Source organism: Chiloscyllium plagiosum, chromosome 5 (genome assembly GCF_004010195.1).
Source record: "Chiloscyllium plagiosum isolate BGI_BamShark_2017 chromosome 5, ASM401019v2, whole genome shotgun sequence".
NCBI lineage: Eukaryota > Metazoa > Chordata > Chondrichthyes > Orectolobiformes > Hemiscylliidae > Chiloscyllium > Chiloscyllium plagiosum.
The window spans coordinates 109397788-109404610 of NC_057714.1; the positions used below are offsets into that span (position 1 = coordinate 109397788).

At 48.1% G+C, this 6823-nt stretch overlaps 1 protein-coding gene across 1 annotated transcript in view; it reads left to right on the forward strand.

The window, feature by feature from the left end:
- LOC122550328 (obscurin-like) overlaps positions 1 to 6823 on the forward strand; it is a 784231-nt gene that overhangs the window by 376795 nt on the left and 400613 nt on the right. The gene's annotated exons all lie outside the window — the stretch shown is intronic.

The window sequence follows — 6823 nt, forward strand, 5'->3', positions numbered from 1 at the left end:
CTGCTCATTCCTGAAGAAGGGCCTGTGCCCGAAATGTCGAATCTCCTGATCCCTGGATGCTGCCTGACCTGCTGTGTTGTTCCAGCAATAAAGTTTCAACTCTGAAATAACTGCACAGGGGCCAGGTTCCATCACCAAGGTGCCGTTTATTTACTAGTGCAGAGTACACTGGCTGTAAGCAGCCAGCTCGGAGTCAGTCCCAACTGAGGAAATTCTAATCTCCAGGTTATAGTTTTTTTTTAAAAAAAGACCCCACACGACCATCTAACAGCAGTAGTGCTTATTAATTCCCCAGCACCCATGTGTGTGCTCAGGTGTATTTACAGTGAAGAACAAAGAGTGCAGAAATCTTTAATTATATTCCACTTAGAGTGTGATGCTGGAAAGGCACAGCAGGTGCTTTATGTTCCACCACCAGGAAGAAAGGAAACACCTGAGTGGCCAGGGACAAGCAGTGTTGGAGTATGTGTTGTTGAAAAAGCACACCAGGTCAGGCAGCATCCGAAGAGCAGGAGAGTTGACATTTTGGGCAAAAACCCTTCAATCGGGAAAATACATTTTCTTGATGAAGGGCTTTTGCCCAAAACGTCGACTCTCCTGCTCCTCAGATGCTGCCTGACTCGCTGTGCTTTTCCAGCACTACACTTTCTACCCCGATATTCCACATCTGCAGTCCTCAGTTTCGCCTAGTGAGGAGCAGTGTCCTTCGGAACAAAGGGCAATGCTGAGTGATCTCCTAGGTATATTTTTGTGTTTTTGAAAAGGAATACCAGTTAACAAGCTGGCTACATAATTCAGCCAGTTCAGGAATCTGGTTCTCAAAAAAAGCAGAAATCAACAGCAGCAGTAACACTGACAATGGCCAAGCAGCACAGAGTCAGTCCCCTAAACTGTGGAGGGTTAAATCTCCTGGCCATATACATTTTCTGACAAGTTTCTAATAAAAACGAAAAAAATTAACCAGGAGGAGATTTAATCTCCTAGTTATATTTTTTTCTAAATCTCCTGGTTAAATTTTAGTAACAGTACAAAATACAATTTACAATAATCAGAAATAAGCAGTTCCCAAACCACTATATTCAGGGGAAAGGGCAGCAAAGCCAAACCCCAAAACCCACCGTTCAACCACTTTTCAGGGAGATGAGGAGAAACCTCAAATCCCACTTCCATTTATCACAAAGATAACAGTAACAAGCAAGCAAGACAGTGTAATCAAATGAAAAAGTGCATAGAACACAGACCCAGTATAGCTGTAAAAAGGACACCTGACACCCGTCCCCACCACATACTGATCAGACCGTCCTTGGCTAGTCTTCCTGCAGGACAGTAGTTGGCCTTCCGGTCTCTGGCCGGCCTGCATACAGACTGACCCTCTCCAGGCCGGTCTTCGACTGCCCGGCTCTCAGTCACCCCTGCGTACTGACTGGACTACCCAGCTCACTTTCCTCCCGATCACCTCATGTACTCACCAAACCACCCCCAACCTGCTTTCCTACAGTCGGGCTGTCGGCCTTCCAGCACCCGGCCGCCCCACGTACTAACTGACCCTTTCTCCTAGGCAAAAGTGAGGACTGCAGATGCTGGGGATCAGAGTCTAGATTAGAGTGGTGCTGGAAAAGCACAGAAGGTCAGGCAGCATCCGAGGAGCAGGAAAATCGATGTTTCAGGCAAAAGCCCTTCATCAGGAATGAGGCAGGAGCCTCCGGAGTGGAGATATAAATGGGAGCTGGGTGGGACTGGGGAGAAGGCAGCCAAGAGTACAATGGGTGGATGGAGGTGGGGATGAATGTGATAGATCGGCGAGTCTGTTTTGTGGTTGAAAGGCATCAGGGCAGAGAAGATGACCTGGGGGTTGCAGTGAGAGAGAGCCTCACTGAAATCCTTGTAGAGAGCGGAGGAGAACTTCTTCAAGATAGGCATCCTTGCAACCTGGCCAGCATTCCTACGGACCAGCCATCAGCTGTCCGGCTCCCAGCTCCCTGTATACTGACCGGTCCTACCTCAGTCATCCTTCTGGGGTGGGGGAAGGCCTCATGCTTAGCCTCCCAGCGTGCCAATCGGCCTGCCCTATACCGGCTTTCCTGTGAGGACGCTCTGTTTCCTGGCCCTGCTCACCCCACGCACTGACAGGCTTCTCCTAGCCCACTTCCTCCAGGCCGGTCATCAACCCTCCAGCCCCCAGCCAGCATGAAACTGACTGCCATCCCTTGGCCAGCTTTCCAATGTGCATGCTGCCAGCTGCCTAGCCCCCAGCCACCCTGCATACTAACAGACTCTCCGTCCCCCAGCCTGATCATTGACCCTCCAGTTCCCAGCCACCCCATGTACTGACTAACCCACTCTGGCCCATACAAATACAATTAAATTAAAAAACCCACATGCAGTAACAGAATTCACAAAATCCTCAATACATTTTCCAGTACAAAGACAGAGGCCACACCCAAACTCCTGGATGTAGCAAGTGCTAACATCCCAGCATACACACACAGGTGTTCAGGCATTTACCAAATCATCCGCCGACATTTCCGCCACCTCCAAAAAGACCCCACCACCAGGGATATATTTCCCTCCCCACCCCTTTCTGCCTTCCGCAAAGACTGTTCCCTCTGTGACTACCTGGTCAGGTCCACACCCCCCTACAACCCACCCTCCGATCCTGGCACCTTCCCCTGCCACCGCAGGAACTGCAAAACCTGCGCCCACGCCTCCTCCCTCACCTCCATCCAAGGCCCTAAAGGAGCCTTCCACATCCATCAAAGTTTTACCTGCACATCCACTAATATCATTTATTGTATCCGTTGCTCCCGATGCGGTCTCCTCTACATTGGGGAGACTGGGCGCCTCCTAGCAGAGCGCTTTAGGGAACATCTCCGAGACACCCGCACCAATCAACCAAACCGCCCCGTGGCCCAACATTTCAACTCCCCCTCCCACTCTGCCGAGAATATGGAGGTGCTGGGCCTCCTTCACCTTCATCCCCTCCCCCACTCACCTATTGTACTCCATGCTACTTTCTTCCCACCCCACCCTCCTCTAGTTTATCTCTCCACACTTCAGGCTCACTGCCTTTATTCCTGATGAAGGGCTTTTGCCCGAAACGTCGATTTTGCTGCTCCTCGGATGCTGGCAGAACTGCTGTGTTCTTCCAGCACCACTAATCCAAAATCTGGTTTCCAGCATCTGCAGTCATTGTTTTTACCTAGTCTCCATAGAGGCCTGGCCCTTCCAGGGAGAACCAGGCCCACTCTCAGGAACACAGTACATTGTGAAGCTGCAGTTAACTCACAGGGGTTTGGTCTACTCCCGAAGGCAGAGTCCACACCACACACATAGGTGTTCAGTCTTCAGAGGTCTGGTCCATCCAAAGGGCCAAGCTCACTCACAGGAACACAGAACAATGTAATGATGCAGTTAAATGTGCTGTGAGCAGCATGGTGGCACAGTGATTAGCACTGCTGCCTCACAGCATCAGGGCCTCGGGTTCAATTCCCACCTTGGGTCACCGTCTGTGTGGAGTTTGCACAGTCTCCCCGTGTCTGCGTGGGTTTCCTTCCACAGTCCAAAGATGTGCAGGTCAGGTGAATTGACCATACTAAATTGCCTACAGCGTCAGGTGCATTAGTCAAAGGAAAATTGGTCTGGGTGGGTTACTCTTCACAGGGTCAGTGTGGACTTGTTAGACCAAATGGCCTGTTCCCATAATGTAGGGAAGCTAACCTAATCTTAAAAAAAAACTCACAGGGATTTTGTGCACTCCAGGATGCAGCAATTGCTTACCTTCCAGCATACACACAGGTTTTCATTCTTTACAGAGGCCCACAGTCACCCACAAAGGGCCAGGCCTACCCATAGAGGCAAGATTTGAGTGGTGCTGGAAAAGCACAGCAGGTCAGGCCGCATCCTAGGAGCAGGAAAATCAACATTTTGAGCCCTTTATCACGTTCGCCTACCCATAGAGGGCCAGCTCAACTGGAAAGATGTATTTTCTCACAAGGGCTCAGTCCAAACACCAAAAAAGTGAAAACACATTCCAAATAAAACAAACAGCCAGAGTGCAAGGGCTAAGCCTGGTACAAAAACATCGTCCTTTTGTCAAAAGGAAAGAGAAGAGTGAAACACATTAACTATGTAGATCAGGCATTTTGAAAATCAGTCCTCAATAAAAAGGAATACCAGTTTACAAACTGGCTAAATAATTCAGCCAGTTCGGGAATTAGGATTCCCGTTCCCCCCGCCCCCCAAAAAAAAATTGGAAAGCAGCAGTAACACACTGACTGTGGCCCAGCCAGCACAGAGTCAGTCCCCCAAATTAAGGAGGTTCTAAATCTCTTGGTTATTTTTATTTCTGAGGAGTTTCTAAATCTCCTGCTTTTTTTTTCTTTTTTCCCTAATCTCCAAGTTATTTTTTTTTCTCCTGTTACTATTATTTTATTAAACAATGCACAGTTTGCAAAACAATTAACATTAACAGCTGTATACTGAGAAACAGCAATTTTACAAGGGAGGGGAATGGCAAAGCCAGGCCCCAAACCCTACCATTCAGCCAGTTTTCAGAGAAATGAGGACAAACCTCAAATCCCAGTTTCAATCAATTTAAATGAGTAACAATGAAATTTATACATAAGACAGTCCAATTACATATAAAAAAAAGTGCATACAGTACACACGCCCAGCAATCCACCCATCCCTCCCACCTTCTGGCCACTGAGGCAGCCGCCCTTACGCCGCTTCTGGCTCTCAGTCCGCACTGACACACCTTCCGACAACCTCTAAGACAGCCCGTCCTGCTTCACCTGCGTCCCCCACCCCCCACAACCGAGGACAACAGCAGTCAAGGCAGCCTACCCATCTTCTGGCTTCCCTAACCGCCCTTTGCGCCTTCCGACCACCTTTAGGACAGCCCGCCGCGGTACCTGCGGGAGGTGACAGCGCTGAGGACAGCCTACCTACCTTCCAGCTCTTGGTCTGCCGCTACTTACCATTGGGCTCTTGCCCACCCCAATGCGCTATCTGGCCTGTGGACCCAGGTTAACAATCCCAATCATGAACCTCATAGTTAACAAAGTCCACCTGCTTCCAGTCACTCCGGTCTCAAGCAGAGAGTGAGGTGCTGTGCTTTCTCTTGCACTGAGCTTTGCTGGAGCAAGCCTGAGATAGAAATGTCAGTCAGGGAAACAGGGTTGTTTGTTAACATGGCAGGCACCTGCAAGTTTAGGGTCTTTTTTGCCAGCAGAACTGAGGTGTTCTGCGAAGTGGTCACTTCGTTAACACCCTGTCCACTTCAACACCACCCTGTTCCTCGGCCAACATCTCTGACTCAGGCTTGCTGCAGTATTTCAGTGAAGCTCAGTGCAAGCTGGAAGAACGGCATCTCGCTTTCCACTTGGGGACCCTGCAGCCTTCTGGACTCAATATTGAGTTCACCAACTTCAGAGCTTGAGCTCTCCCATGTCCTTACCCCAATCCCCACACACCAGTCTTTATTATCACATTGTCTGCCATTACACCCAACCCATTGTTAGCCACTAACAGTCCCCATTAGTAGCTATTCACCCTCCGAGCGAGATTTAGATTAGATTACATTAGATTACATTACATTACAGTGTGGAAACAGGCCCTTCGGCCCAACAAGTCCACACCGACCTGCCGAAGCGCAACCCACCCATACCCCTACATTTACCCCTTACCTAACACTACGGGCAATTTAGCAGGCCAGTTCACCTGACCTGCACATCTTTGGACTGTGGGAGGAAACCGGAGCACCCGGAGGAAACCCACGCAGACACGGGGAGAATATGCAAACTCCACACAGTCGGTCGCCTGAGGCGGGAATTGAACCCGGGTCTCTGGCGCTGTGAGGCAACAGTGCTAACCACTGTGCCACGATTGTTATCTAATTGTTCTTTCTGTTTGGGCTCTATCCCTGCCTATCCTTTACTCTTTATCTCCTGCCTCCACCTGATCTTCTGCATATAAAACAACATTCTCTAAGCTACTATCAGTTTTGAGGAAGGGTCGGTCAACCCAAAATGTCATCTTTGATTTGTCTTCACAGATGCTGCCAGATCTGCTGAGCTTTTCCAGTAATTTCTGTTTTAGTTTCAGATTTACAGCATTGCAGTTCTTTCAGTTTTTTTATTTAGGTAAGCTAACCTGTGAATTGGGAAAATAAATATGACAAATTATTGATTAGATAATTTCAGATTACAATTTTGAAAGTTTAAACAGTTTTAGATTAAGGAAATACTTAGGATTACACTGGATATTGGTCCAGCTCCTGGGAAAGTATGAATGTAGATTGTAGTAAAGCTTAACTTCAATAGTGAGGACTAGAGATGAAATGGCCTATTTTAAAATATTTTGGGAAATGAAATAAGGGGACAAAGGAAACTTCAGAAAAGCATTGATCATGATTTTGCTAAAACAAAAAAGATGCAGGATTGAGTTGAAGAGACAAAAGCTGTGTGTCCAAGCATACACTAGAGGTGCTGTTAACCTTTCACTAGGTCTGGAACTTTTCAAATTTTGGCACTTTTAAAATTATGAAGATTTGAGTCTCATTTGAGTCTCCTTTAGGGGTTTACTACAGGCCCCCCAGTAGCAGCAGGGAGATGGAAGAAAGCATAGGTCGGCAGATTTTGGAAAAGTGTGGACGTAGTAGGGTTGTTGTAATGGGTGACTTTAACTTTCCCAATATTGATTGGAACCTCCTTCGAGCAGAAGATTTGAATGGAGCTGTTTTTGTAAGGTGTGTTCAGGAGAGTTTCCTAACTCAGTACGTTGACAGGCCAACGAGGGGAGAGGCCATTCTAGACTTAGTGCT